Source organism: Pan troglodytes, chromosome 10 (genome assembly GCF_028858775.2).
Source record: "Pan troglodytes isolate AG18354 chromosome 10, NHGRI_mPanTro3-v2.0_pri, whole genome shotgun sequence".
NCBI lineage: Eukaryota > Metazoa > Chordata > Mammalia > Primates > Hominidae > Pan > Pan troglodytes.
The window spans coordinates 38,635,916-38,650,318 of record NC_072408.2 but is presented as its reverse complement, the minus strand read 5'-3'; the positions used below and the strand labels follow the sequence as shown (position 1 = coordinate 38,650,318).

The 14,403-nt window shown below is 44.8% G+C and overlaps 1 protein-coding gene across 41 annotated transcripts in view; it reads right to left on the bottom strand.

Moving 5' to 3' along the window:
* Positions 1-14,403, bottom strand: part of R3HDM2 (R3H domain containing 2) — a 184,961-nt gene that overhangs the window by 130,505 nt on the left and 40,053 nt on the right. The gene's annotated exons all lie outside the window — the stretch shown is intronic.

Sequence of the window (14,403 nt, the reverse complement as noted above, 5' to 3'; positions counted from 1 at the left end):
AACCCGGGAGGCAGAGGTTGCAGTGAGCTGATATCACGCCATTGCACTCCAACTTGGGCAATAAAAGCGAAACTCCGTCTCAAAAAAATTAACATAAAAATAAGAATGAATGGGCAAATGAGGCCGGGCACGGTGGCTCACGCCTGTAATGCCAGCACTTTGGGAGGCCAAAGTGGGTGGATCACAAGGTCAGGAGTTTAAGACCAGCCTGGCCAACATGGCGAAACCCCGTTTCTACAAAAAATACAGAAATTAGCTGGGCATCTGTAGTGTAATCCCAGCTACTCGGGAGGTTGAGGCAGGAGAATCTCTTGAATCCAGGAGGCGGAAGTTGCAGTGAGCCGAGATCGTACCACTGCACTCCAGCCTGGGCGACAGAACAAGACTCCATCTCAAAAAAAAAAAAAAAAAAAAAAAAAAAGAATGGGCAAATGAATCCCATCAAAAAGATAAAATTCAGATGTATCTCTAATAAAGAAAAGTAAATAGGATTCTAGAATTAAACAATATAACTTACTTACTGAGAGAAGGAAAATGGTATCGACTTCATAAATCACAACTAAAATGTGACATGTTTTATTGATGTTATTCACAGGAAAGTGAGAATTAGGTGGGCAGGCTGAGAATTGCAATTTTATATATACATACATATAGAGAGAGGGGATAGAGATAGAGAGAGAGAGAGACAGAGACATAAACACACAGGGTCTCGCTCTGAGGCCCAGGCTGGAGTGTAGTGGTATAATCATGACTCACTGCAGCCTCAACCTCTCAGACTCAAGCAATCCTCCTATCAGCCTCCTGAGTAGCTGAAACTATACACATGCACCACCATGCCTGGCTAATTTTTTTTTTTTCCACTTTTGTAGAGATGGGGGTCTCCCTATGTTGCCCAGGCTGGTCTCTAACTCCTGGATTCAAGTGATCCTCCCAACTCAACCTCCCAAAGTGCTGGGACTACAGGTATGAGCCACTGCACCCAGACTTTTTTTTTCTTTTTGGAGGCAGGGTCTCTATTGTTCAGGCTAGAGTGCAATGACACAATCGTGGCTCACTGCAGCCTCAACCTCCTAGGCTCAAGAGATCCTCCTACCTCAGTCTCCCAAATACCTGGGACTATAAGCACACACCAACACATCTGGCTAATTTGGTTTTTTTTTTTGTAAAGTTTCACTATGTTGTCCAGGCTGGTCTCAGACTCCTGGCCTCAAGCAATTCTCCTGCCTCAGCCTCCTGAGCACCTGGAATTATAGGCATGCACCAACATGCCAAGCTAATTTTTGTATTTTTAGTATAGACAGGGTTTCACCATGTTGGCCAGGCTGGTCTGAAACTCCTGACCTCAAGTAATCTGCCTGCCTCAGCCTCTCAAAGTGCTGGGATGACAGGCGTGAGCCCAGCCTACCAAAAAAAAAAAAAAAAAAAAAAAAGGGCTGAGCACGCTGGCTCACACCTGTAATCCCAGCACTTTGGGAGGCCGAGGAGGGCGGATCACCAGGTCAGGAGATCGAGACCATCCTGGCTAACACAGTGAAACCCTGTCTCTACTAAAAATACAAAAAATTAGCCAGGCGTGGTGGCAGGCACCTGCAGTCCCAGCTACTCGGGAGGCTGAGGCAGGAGAATGGCTTGAACCCAGGAGGCGGAGCTTGCAGTGAGCTGAGATCATGCCACTGCACTCCAGCCTGGGCGACAGAGAGAGACTCCGTCTCAAAAATAAATAACTAAATAAAAAATAAAATAATTTTTATTTATTTATTTATTGAGACGGAGTCTCGCTCTTGTTGCCCAGTCTGGAGAGCAATGGCGCGATCTCGCCTGACTGCAACCTCTCACTGCAACCTCTGCCTCCCGGGTTCAAGCAATTCTCATGCCTCAGTCTCCTGAATAGCTGGGTTTACAGGCATGCACCACCAGGCCCGGCTAATTTTTGTATTTTTAGTAAAGTCTTGAACTCCTGACCTCAGGTGATCCACCGGCCTTGGCCTCCCAAAGTTCTGGGATTATAGGCGTGAGCCACAGCGCCCAGCCAAAAAAAATTTTTTTATTAGCCGAATGTGGTGGTGCATGCCTGTAGTCCCAGCTACTTGGGAGGCTGAGGTGAGAGGATCGCTTGAGCCAAGGAGGTCAAGGCTGCAGTGAGCTGTGGTCACGCCATTGCACTCCAACCTGGAGCGAGACCCTGTCTCTAAATAAATAAATAAAGGTTAGCTATTATTTTGTGTTATTATTAAGTCTTCTTTAAACTAATACATTGGGATCACAATTTGTAAAATCTGGAAGAATTAATAATAATGTGATAGGCCGGGCACTGTGGCTAATGCCTGTAATCCCAGCACTTTGGAAGGCCGAGGTGGGTGGATCACCTGAGGTCAGGAGTTCAAGACCAGCCTGGCCAACATGGTGAAACCCCATCTCTACAAAAATACAAAAAAAAAATTAGCTGGACATGATGGTGGGTGCCTGTAATCCCAGCTGCTCGGGAGGCTGAGGCAGGAGAAACGCTTGAACCCAGGAGGTGGAGGTTGCGGTGAGCCGAGATCATGCACTCCAGCCTGGGTAACAGAGCGAGACTCCGTCTCAAAAACAAACAAAATAATAATAATAATAATATCTGTTATACAGCTCCTCCTAAACTGAGGGTCCTGCTTGCTTAGAAAGAACAGAATAAGAAGGTCCAGTGGGATATCAGATTTTAAGGACCTCAATATGCACATTTGTTCTGGGAGTAAATATTAGATACAATCTAATATTCCTGTTCCAAAAAAATAAAATTCCCTGACAAACAAGTAAAAACTGTATTATGTTAAGGGCTAGCTCAAGCTGCTCACAAGGTAAGCCATGGAGGGAGCAGGTATCTAAATCAGACTATTGGAAAGGCTTCAGAAGGAGGGAATACTTAAGCCTGATCCTCTAGGATAAGTAATATTTAGCCAAATAGAAAAGTATGGAAACAGGCCAGGCGCAGTGGCTCAAGCCTGTAATCCCAGCACTTCGGGAGGTAGAGGCGGGTGGATCACGAGGTCAGGAGATCAAGACCACGGTGAAACCGTCTCTACTAAAAATACAACAACAAAAAAATTAGCCGGGCACGGTGGTGGGCGCCTGTAGTCCCAGCTACTCGGGAGGCTGAGGCAGGAGAATGGCGTGAACCCGGGAGGCAGAGCTTGCAGTGAGCCGAGATCACGCCACTGCACTCCAGCCTGGGTGACAGAGCAAGACTCTGTCTCAAAAAAAAGAAAAGAAAAGAAAAGAAAAGAAAAATAGGGAAACATGCCTATGTTCCTTGAGATTATTTTAGAGGTTTAACAAGAGATCAATCATCTCTCTCAGTTTCCTCATCTATAAAACAGAATAATAAGAGTACTTCTTTTGGAAGGCTGTATAAAAAAAAACATATGTAAAGTACATAGAAAAGTGCAAACTCAACACTGTTAATACAGATGTACAGGTCACCATGATTTTTTCTCAGAGCTGCAAGTATTGCATAAAGAAAGCTATAACATAAAGGTATCCATGGAGAAATGAATGGCTTGAGAAGAATCTAGAGAGGTTAGTAGAAGCAGGATTATAAAAAGTCTTACATACTAATAAAGCTGTAAGAAACTCATAAAGGACTTTTGGAAAGGAGTTACATCATCAGATTTCTATTTTAGAAAGATTACTTTTCCTACAATGTGAATGGCTTAGAAAAAAAAGAATAGAGGCAAAAACACTAGATAGAAAAAGATATGAAAAGTACTCTGGCCCAGGCCAGGCGTGGTCGCTCACGCGTGTAATGCCAGCACTTCGGGAGGCCCAGGCGGGTGGATCACGAGGTCAGGAGTTCAAGACCAGCCTGGCCAAAACGGTGAAACCCCATCTCTACTAAAAATACTAAAATTAGCTGGACGTTGTGGCAGGTGCCTGTAATCCCAGCTACTCAGGAGGCTGAGGCAGACAACTGCTTGAACCCAGGAGGTGGAGGTTGCAGTGAGCAGATATCACAAGATCGAGCCACTGCACTCCAGCCTGGGCAACAGAGTGAGACTCCATCTCAAACAAACAAACAAACAAAGAAGAAAAGTACTCTGGCTGTAGAATGAGGGGACTCTGACTTAAGATACATTGAGGAGATAAAAACTTAAAGACTTTTTTTTTTTTTTTGAGACGGAGTCTCGCTCTGTCGCCCAGGCTGGAGTGCAATGGCGCAATCTGGCTCACTGCAAGCTCCACCTCCTGGGTTCACGCCATTCTCCTGTCTCAGCCTCCCAAGTAGCTGGGACTTACAGGCGCCTGCCACCACGCCCAGCTAATTTTTTGTATTTTCAGTAGAGAGGGGGTTTCATCGTGTTAGCCAGAATGGTCTCGATCTCCTGACCTCGCGATCCGCCCACCTCAGCCTCCCAAAGTGCTGGGATTACAGGCATGAGCCACCATGCCTGGCCTAACTTTAAGACTTTTATCTGGGGGTGGTGGCACACACCTGTGGTCCCAGCTAGTCGGGAGGCTGAGGTGGGAGGATCACTTGATCCTGAGAGGTCGAGGCTGCAGTAAGCCCTGCACTCCAGCCTGGGCAACACAGCAGGACCCCGTCTCCAAAAAAAAAAAAAAGACTTAGTAACATATGAGATGTGTGTAATGACTGGGAGAGAAGACATCTAAGAAGACACCTGGGGGACTAGACAGAAGAGCAGCTCTCAAAGTGTGGCCTGGAACCCCTGGGAATCCCCAAGACTTTCATGGAAACTACATGGTCAAAACCATTTTCAGAGTAGTAGTAAAACCCTATTTGTCTTTTTCACTGTCATGCTCTCATGGGTGTATGGTAGCATTTTCCAGAAGATATATGAAATGGAATATTGTAACTAATTTGAATGAAAATGCAGTTATGAGAATCCAGCTGTCTTCTATTAGTACCATTAAAAATAATTACAAAAATGAAAAAAATGCCACATTTCTCACCACATTTTGTTGCTGCTGTTTTGTAAAAAGTTATTTTTCATAAAAATTTATGTTAACATGCAATAGGTCTGAGAGGTGACAGCGTGCTGGCAGCGCTCGCAGCCCTCCCTCGCTCTGGGGGCCTCCTCTGCCTGGGCTCCCACTTCCGCAGCACTTGAGGAGCCCTTCAGCCCACCGCTGCACTGTGGGAGCTCCTTCCTGGGCTCGCCGAGGCGGAAGCCGGCTCCCTCAGCTTGCGGGGAGGTGTGGACGGAGAGGCACGGGCGGGAACCGAGGCTGCGCACGGCACTTGCAGGCCAGCACGAGTTCCGGGTGGGAGTGGGCTCGGCAGGCTCCGCACTCGGAGAGGCCAGCCGGCCCCGCCCACCAGGGCAGTGAGGGGCTTAGCACCTGGGCCAGCAGCTGCTGTGCTCGACTTCTTGCCGGGCCTTAGCTACCTCCCCGCGGGGCAGGGCTTGGGACCTGCAGCCCGCCATGCCTGAGCCTCCCCCAGCTTCTGTGGGCTCCTGCGCAGCCTCAGCCTCCCCGACAAGCGCCGCCCCCTGCTCCACCGCGCCCAGTCCCATGGACAGCCTAAGGGCTGAGCAGTGCAGGCCCACTGTGCAGGACTGGCAGGCAGCTCCACCTGCGGCCCCAGTGCAGGATCCACTGGGTGAAGCCAGCTGGGCTCCTAAGTCTGGTGGGGACTTGGAGAATCTTTATGTCTAGCTAAGGGATTGTAAATACACCAATCAGCACTCTGTATCTAGCTCAAGGTTTGTAAACTCACCAATCAGCACCCTGTGTCTAGCTCAGGGTTTGTGAATGCACCAATTGGCACTCGGTATCTAGTTAATCTGGTGGGGACTTGGAGAACCTTTATGTCTAGCTAAGGAGTTGTGAATGCACCACTGGCACTCTGTATCTAGCTCAAGGTTTGTAAATACACCAATCGACACTCTGTATCTAGCTAATCTAGTGGGCTGCATATAGCTAATCTAGTGGGGACGTGGAGAACTTTTGTGTCTAGCTCAGGGACTGTAAACGCACCAATCAGCTCTCTGTAAAATGGACCAATCAGCAGGATATGGGTGGGGCCAGATAAGAGAATAAAAGCAGGCTGCCCGAGCCACCAGTGGCAACCCGAGCCACCAGTGGCAACCCGCTAGGGTCCCCTTCCACACTGTGGAAGCTTTGTTCTTTCGCTCTTTGCAATAAATCTTGCTGCTGCTCACTCTTTGGGTCCACACTGCCTTTATGAGCTGTAACACTCACTGCAAAGGTCTGTAGCTTCACTCCTGAAGCCAGCGAGACCACGAACCCACCGGGAGGAACGAACAACTTCAGATGCGCTGCCTTAAGAGCTGTAACACTCACAGTGAAGGTCTACGGCTTCACTCCTGAAGCCAGCGAGACCACGAACCCACCAGAAGGAAGAAACTCTGAACACATCCGAGCATCAGAAGGAACAAACTCCAGACACACCGCCTTTAAGAACTGTGACACTCACCGCAAGGGTCCGTGGCTTCATTCTTGAAGTCAGTGAGACCAAGAACCCACCAATTCTGGACAAAGGTTTACTGTCACTTTTAGTAAATTTATACTTTTTAAAAATAGGTATTTTAAATTTTCTCAGTTTTAACTTCTAATCATTAATATTTAATGTTATAACTCACAAAGACAAAAGCTCTCTGGAGACTTCAATCATTTTTAAGAGTGTTAAGGGGTTCTGATACCAGAAAGTTTGAGAACCACTGAGTGAATAATATTTCTACTCACTGAAATATGAATACTGAAGAAGAAACCAGTTTGGAAAGAAAAAGTTCTGTTTCATACATAATAAATATGTTATGCCCATGGGCAGACAAAAAGTGTCCAATGGATAGTTACACCAGTGGAACTGGAAATCTAGAACACCAAACTGAGAGTAGTTGAAACCTTGGATTTTAAACAGGGTCACAGAGGGAGAAAACACAATGAAAACAGTGGCAGAGTAACCAAAGAAAAGGCTAGAAGAGAAGCAGGGGCCTCAAGACAGACAATTTTTTTTTTTTTTTTTTTTTTTTTAAGACAAAGTCTTGCTCTTGTCCCCCAGGTGGGAGTGCAATGGCGGGATATCAGCTCACTGCAAACTCCGCCTCCCAGGTTCAAGCGATTCTCTTGCCTCAGCCTCCCAAGTAGCTGGGATTACAGGCGCCTGCCACCATGCCTGGCTAATTTTTGTATTTTTAGTAGAGATGGGGTTTCACCATGTTGGCCAGGCTGACCTGGAACTCATGACCTCAGGTGATCTGCCCGCCTCAGCCTCCCAAAGTGCTGGGATTACAGGCATGAGCCACCACACCTGGCCAACACACACCAATATTTAAAGGGATAAAGAAGAGGAGTATTTTGAGTGGCAACTATCTGGGGCCAGTGTCATGCAGGCAGTAAAAAGAATTTACCAAGACAGTTGTAGGTAAAGAAAGGCATATTTATTTATTAGCGAAAGTAGGAAAATATGTTGTAAGAAAGCAAACAACAAGTCAGCAAGAGAAGAACTGGCTGCCAGGAGACACAAAGGCTTGCTTGCTGGGGATTCTATAAGATGGTGCTTGTGCTGTGTGCTGAAGAGGGTTAATGATAACACCTTGTGCAGTACTGACAATGTCAAGGTTGCAGTGAGCTAACTTGCATTTTTCTATCAGCTGAGGGTCTGGTGATAGCTGGGTGCAGGAAGATTATGAGTTATTTGCGCAGGAGGGCTATGTGTCCTGGACCACGAAGGCAGTTACAGCTTATCTGCTTTCTCTTTTTGCTTTCCCTTGGTCCCGCCAGCCTGACTCCTTTTCCCGAATTAGGACTCCACAAGGGAGAGGCTTCCATATGGAGGGGGAAAAAGTTATAAAAATGAGAAATAAAATAAAATGTAAGAGGACATCACTAGCTATAAATTAAAGAAAAAAAAGATGGTCAGGGCTTTGAAGAAAAGAAAAAACAGCAAAAACCGAATCCATAACTAGTAGTGGGAGATACAGAATGAAAAAATGAAATCCAGCATTAACTCCAAAATCTCATTTTCACCAAATATTTCAATCCTTTCTCATATAATACTTTTTTTCTTATCAGGGTTACTAATAAACAACAGAATGGTTTTGGACTCCTCTCCTTTGCCTTCTTGGTCTACCCTCCAGAGGAAATGCAAACAAGAAAGAAAATAACCAAAAGGATAGAGATGGGAGGAAAAGGAAAGATCCCCTGAAATGTTAGGAGGGAAGTGACTGATGCAGTGACTCAATGAAGAGACATTCGTTCATGCAGCAAATAACTACCGAGTAACCACTCGCAAAGCACCATGATAGGCAATGTTGAAAATAGCTGACTAATATACAAAGCTATACCCAGGTTCATCAGCAGAAGCAACAGGCTGGAAATACAAATAAAACTCTACTGGTAAGACGAGCACAGAGGCAGCTCTATTCCAAAGGTGGTTCTAGGAGATGACTCCAAGAGCTCAAAGTCATCTAATTATTGAAAAGTGGCCTAATTCCAGAAAATAACTCCAAAGGAATATTTCAAATGTTTGATAGCCTGTGGCAATGCCATGTCTTGCTGAGTTTTTTACACAGATAAGCACACCTTGGAATACACAGATAAATCTTTAAGAAATCTTAGTATATACACTACATTGTCAAACTCTGATCTAAGCTCTAAAACAAATAATAAAGCTCAGAGAGAATTACCTAGCCAGATGCACTTAGGTTGGAAAGGCTGCTTTAATTGGTCAACCTACCCTTTAAATGTAGAAGTTGTGATTTTATAAACATGACCATATTTTTTAACAAAGAATAAAAAGATTAGAATAGAAAAAAAGCATATGATAACACCCAGAATTCAGCATTATATCCAAAAAGAACCCTGAACAAGAAAGGATATATTATCATGCACAAGCTGTCACTAAAATATTTTCACACCATCATCTTGTGCTATGGTAGCTGACCTACTTCTAGCTCTAAGCCTGTATCTGATTGATTTGCAATTTTCTGGAATTATGTGGGCTTCAAGAGACACTGAACAACATCAGAAGTATCTTTTTTGTCTGAGCTCTATTTGGCTGCCGTTCCCTTTTCAAGAATTCGAGAAACAAAGGAATTATTGGATAGTAGTCAGTAACAATAGGTGTAATAATGCTAATGAAAACTTTACAGGTTGGGGGAGGGGATTCCACTTCTGGCTAACAGAGTAACAAGAATCAGAATACCTTCTAGGAGAAATAACTAAAAAAAAAAAAAAAGAAAGAAAAAAAGAAAAAATATATGAAACAATGGTTTTTAAGTTACTGGGCATCAGGCAGTGAACGATAGTGATTCCTTGGGAGATGGGAAACAAATGAGGTGAGTCCTGTGATTATCCAGGCTTAATCCCTAAACAGTGTTTCCAAGGAATGTAATAGGAAAGGAGAGTCTAAGGGGAACAAGGGGAGAGTCCAGCATGCTCCCTGTGTGAATAAAATAGGACTGAGGCCAAATGCAGTGGCTCACATCTGAAATCCCAGCACTTTGGGAGGCTGAGACAGGAAGATCACTGGAGCTCAGGAGTTCAAGACCAGCTTGGCAACATAGTGAGACCCCATCTTTACAAAAAATAAAATAATTAGCCAAGCAAGGCGGAATGTACCAGTGGTCCCAGCACTTTGGGAGGCTGAGGCAAGAGGATCACTTGAGCCCAGGAGTTCGAGGCTGCAGTGAGCCATGATCACACTGCTGCCCTCCAGCCTTGATGACAGAGTGAAATCCGTCTCAAAAAAAAAGGAAGAAAGAAATATGTAATTACCAGGCTGGGCGAGGTGGCTCACGCCTGCAATCCCAGCACTTTGGGAGGTGAGGCGGGTGGATTACCTGAGGTCAGGAGTCTGAGACCAGCCTGGCCAACATGGTGAAACCCTGTCTCTACTAAAAATACAGGAAATTAGCCAGGTGTGGTGGTGGTTGCCTGTGATCCCAGCTACTCAGGAGCCTGAGACAGAAGAATCACTTGAACCCGGGAAGCAGAGGTTGCAGTGAGCCGAGATCATGCCACTGCACTCCAGCCTGGGCAACAACAACAAAACTCCGTCTCAAATAAAAAAAAAAAGAAAGAAAGAAAGAAAAGAAATATCTAATTACCATACCCCCAGCAATTAGACTCTTAAGCATTTATCACAGACAAATAAAAACTAGTAATTATACAAAAATCTGGACATGAATATTCATAGTAGCTTTATATGCAATAGATGAAAATTGGAACCAACACAGAAGTCCTTCAACAGGTGAATGATTAAGCAAATGCGTACAGCTACACCATGGAACGCTACTCAGCAATCAAAAGGAACAAATTATTGATACATCTAACAACTTTGATGAATCTCCAGATAATTAAGCTAAGTGGGGCAGGGGTTGGGGTAAGCCAATCTCAAAAAGAAAAAAAGCCAACTGTATATACTATAGGATTCCATCTGTGTAATATTTTTGAAATAAAAATATTATAGAGATGGAGAACATATTAGTGGTTTCCAGGGAATGGGATGGAGGGAGGCAGGTGTAGTTATAAAAGGGCAACAAGAAAGATCCTTGTGGGGATGGAACTGTTTTGCATCTTCACAGTGATGGTAGATACACAAATTCACACATTATGAAATTCAAAGACCGACATACACAAATACAAGTACATGTAAAACTGGACAAAGCTGAATAAACTCTGTAAATTTTACCAATGGCTACTTCCTAACTTTAATATTGTACTATAGTTATGTGATGTTACCAATGGAAGACACTGAGTAAAAGGACATCATAGGATATTCCTATACTCTTTTTGCAACTTCCTATAAATCTATACTTGTTTCACAATGAAAAGTTAAAATAAATAACTGATAAATGATACAAATTACAGAATCTGTAAAGACACTTGAAAAGTTATTACCACTATATTCCACATGTGCAAAGAGCTATAGTAAAAAGTGAGCGGCTGGGCCCAGTGGCTCAAGCCTGTAATCCCAGCACTGTGGGAGGCTGAGGCGGGTGGATTACCTGAGGTCAGGAGTTTGAGACCAGCCTGGCCAACATGGCAAAATCCTGTCTCTACTAAAAATACAAAAAATTAGCCAGGTGTGGTGGTGGGAACCTGTAATCCCAGCAATTTGGGAGGCCAAGGCAGGAGAATCACTTCAACCTGGGAGGTGGAGGTTGCAGTGAGCCGAGATCGTGCAACTCCTATGCTCAAGTGATCCTCCTACCTCAGGCCTCCCAAGTAGCTGAGACTACAGGCTTCATGAACCACCACACCCAGCTAAGGGAAAATCTTAAAAGCAGCCAGAGCAAAAGGACACAAATAACAGCGGTTTCCAACCTTTTTGGCACCAGGGACCAGTTTTGTTGAAGACAAATTTTCCATGGACAGTAAGGCGATGGTTTCAGGATGAAACTGTTCCACCTCAGATCATCAGGCATTAGATTTGCCTAAGGACTATACAACCTAGATCCCTCACATGCACAGTTCACAATAGAGTTCACACTCCTATGAGAATCTAATGCCACTGCTGATCTGACAGGAGGCTGAGTTCAGGGGGTAATGTTCACTCGCCTGCCGCTTACCTCTTGGACCAGCACTGGTCCATGGGCCCAGGGACTGGGGAACCCTGACATACAGAAGAACAAAGATAAAGATGACAACAGAATTCTCTCTCTTTTTTATTTTTGAGATGGAGTTTTGTTCTTGTTGCCCAGGCTGGAGTGCAATGGCGCGATCTCGGCTCACCACAACCTCCGCCTCATTGGAAGCTATTCAAGCCCAAAGACAATGAAGTATCTTTAAAAACTAAAGCCAAGTGTGGTGGCTCATGTCTACAATCCCAGCACTTTGGGAGCCCAGCAGTTCAAGTCTATAGTACACTTTTTTTTTTTTTTTTTGCTAGAGTCTCGCTCTGTCGCCCAGGCTGGAGTGCAGTGGCACGATTTTGGCTCACCGCAAGCTCCACCTCCTGGGTTCACGCCATTCTCCTGCCTCAGCCTCCGGAGTAGCTGGGACTACAGGCACCTGCCACCACGCCCAGCTAATTTTTTGTATTTTTAGTAGAGACAGGGTTTCACCATGTTAGCCAGTATGGTCTCAATCTCCTGACCTCGTGATCCACCCGCCTTGGCCTCCCAGAGTGCTGGGATTACAGGCATCAGCCACTGCACCAGGCTTTTTTTTTTTTTTTTTTTTCTTCAGAAGGAGTCTCGCTCTGTCGCCCAGGCTGGAGTGCAATGGTGCGATCTTGGCTCACTGCAACCTCCACCTCCCAGTTTCAAGCAATTCTCCTGCCTCAGCCTCCCCAGTAGCTGGGACTACAGGCACCCACCAATACGCCCGGCTAATTTTGGAATTTTTAGTAGAAACGGGGTTTCATCATATTGGCCAGACTGGTCTATAACTCCTGACCTCAGGTAATCCACCTGCCTTGGCCTCCCAAGTGCTAGGATTACAGGCATAAGCCAGGACACCCAGCCTATAGTACATTTGAACTCGTAGTGCCTGTGAATAGCCACTATACTCCAGCCTGGGCAACACAGCAAGACCTCATCTCTAACAAAATAAAATAAAACAAAATAACATAAAGATTATCCAGTTTGGGGAACAAAAAGAAAAAAGAATGAAGAAAAATGAACAAAGTCTGAGAGACCTGTGGGACACCATCAAGCATACTAACAAATACATACTAGGAGTCCTATGAGAGGAGAAAAAGAGGCAAGAATAATATTTAGTAAAATAATGGCCAAAAGCTCAAATTTGATGAAAATCACTCATCTATACATCCAGGAAGCTCAATAAATTCCAACCAGGAAAAACTCAGAGATCTACACCTAGGCATACAATCAAACTCTTAAAAAACAAAGACAGAGAATCTTGAAAGCAGCACAAGTGTCTTATCACACAAGAGATCCTTGAGATAACACATATTTTTCATCAGAAACCATGGAAGCTAAAATAATGTAAACCAAGCATTCCCAAAATCCAGCAAAACTATCCTTCAAAAACAAAGGAGAAAAAGATATTCCCAGATAAACAGAAAGACATAATTCATCACTAGCAGACCTACTCTACAAGAAATGGCTCTACTCTAGGCTGGGTGTGGTGGCTCATAACTGTAATCCCAACACTTTGGGAGGCCGAGGTGGGCTCCTGAGGTCAGGAGTTTGAGACTAGCCTGGCCAACATGGAAAAATCCCATCTCTACTAAAAATACAAAAAATTAGCCGGGTGTGGTGGCATACACCTGTAATCCCAGCCACTCGAGAAGCTGTTGTGTAAGAATCGCTTGAATCTGGGAGGCGGAGGTTAAAGTGAGCCGAGATCGTGCCACTGCACTCCAGCCTGGGTGACAGAGCAAGAGCCTGTCTCAAAAAAAAAAAAAGAAAAGAAATGGCACAGCAGGCGCGGTGGTGGCTCATGCCTGTAATCCCAGCACTTTGGGTGGCTGAGGTGAGCGGATCATTTGAGGTCAGGAGTTCTAGACCAGCCTGGCCAACATGGCGAAACCCCGTCTCTACTGAAAATACAAAAATTAGCCAGGCATGGTGGCATGCACTTGTAGTCCCAGCTACTCGGGAGGCCAAGGCAGGAGAATCACTTGAACCCGGGAGGCGGAAGTTGCAGTGAGTGAACTGAGATGGTGCATGTATACCTTTAATATGTGCAGTTTACTGTATGTCAACTACACTTCAATAAAGGTCTTTTTTTAAAAAGACAGAGAAAGAAAAATAGGACAAATGTATTAATGCTGGCCACTCAATAACTGATATGATAGTACTGCAATTAATGTAATCTGTATATAAGCATTTTAATGCACCAAGAAGGGTCCTATAAGCAACTCTAATAAGGCTTCTTAAAGGTGAAAATACCTGTGAACAGTATCTCAAGCGGGAAGAAATCATGAGATTTCTGTTATCTATATTAATCACCTCTTAAGAAAGAATTCCCTAGTTATACATATTTAACTTATATGGATATTCATGCAAATACATTTTAACTATTTCAAAACATTTTATCTACTTTATAAAAAATTATAAGGCTGGGCGCGGTGGCTCACGCCTGTAAACCCAGCACTTTGGGAGGCCGAGGCGGGTGGATCACAAGGTCAGGAGTTCAAGACCAGCCTGGCCAACATGGTGAAACCCGTCTCTACTAAAAATACAAAAAAAATTAGCTGGGCATGGTGGTGGGTGCCTGTAATCCCAGCATCTAGGGAGGCTGAGGCAGGAGAATCATTTGAACTCAGGAGGCACAGGTTGCTGAGATCGCGCCATTGCACTCCAGCCTGGGCCACAGGGCAAGACTCCGTTTCAAAAAAAATTAAAAAAAAATTAGAGCCGGGCACGGTGGCTTACGCCTGTAATCCCAGCACTTTAAGGCTGAGGCGGCCAGGTCACCTAAGGTCGGGAGTTCCAGACCAGCCTGACCAACACGGAGAAACGCTGCCTCTAT